The sequence below is a fragment of the Capsicum annuum genome, chromosome 8, assembly GCF_002878395.1.
Source record: "Capsicum annuum cultivar UCD-10X-F1 chromosome 8, UCD10Xv1.1, whole genome shotgun sequence".
Lineage (NCBI taxonomy): Eukaryota > Viridiplantae > Streptophyta > Magnoliopsida > Solanales > Solanaceae > Capsicum > Capsicum annuum.
The window spans coordinates 56,281,260-56,282,031 of NC_061118.1; positions in this window are offsets into that span (position 1 = coordinate 56,281,260).

Sequence of the window (772 nt, forward strand, 5' to 3'; positions counted from 1 at the left end):
GTCATTCTTTTTGAAACGGAGGGAGTATATGTTATAGTTCGCATTTGTATTTGTATTTTATAGTTGCACTTATATTTGTATGTTATAGTTCGCATTTGTATTTGTATTTTATAGTTCACACTTGTATTTGTGTTTGCTATTTCTCACCATCATTTATATTTTATACAATTCACACTTGTATTTTAAAGAATTATTTTGTATTTGTATTTTATAATTAACTGGACATTGTATTTATATTTTGGTGGTTTTATTTTGTTTGTATTTTCATATTATTTTTATCGATGCACTTGTATTCTAAAGAACTATTTTGTATTTATATTTGTAAGTTGACCGTATATTGTATTTTTATTTGTAATTTAATTTATTTCATTTGTTTGTATTTGAATTTGTAGTTGACAAGATCATTTGTATTTTTAAACAATTGAAAAGATTTTTTTTCTTTATACGAATACTTGTATTTATAAAATGATAAATTATACAAATACAAATGTTACATTTGCATTAAATGATACATGTTTATATAACTTGAACCATGCACATACAAAATGATACTTGCTCATGTACAAATACAAATGATAAATTTAAAATACAAATACTAACGATACATTTGCATTGGATGACACGTTGCATAATTATATATTTAAGACCCAAGTGAATACAATTAATCCATATATTTATTTATATACAAATACAAATGATAAATTGTGCATATTCACAATTAAACTATTTAACTGTAAATAATAAATTTATTTATATATAATATGATATAAAT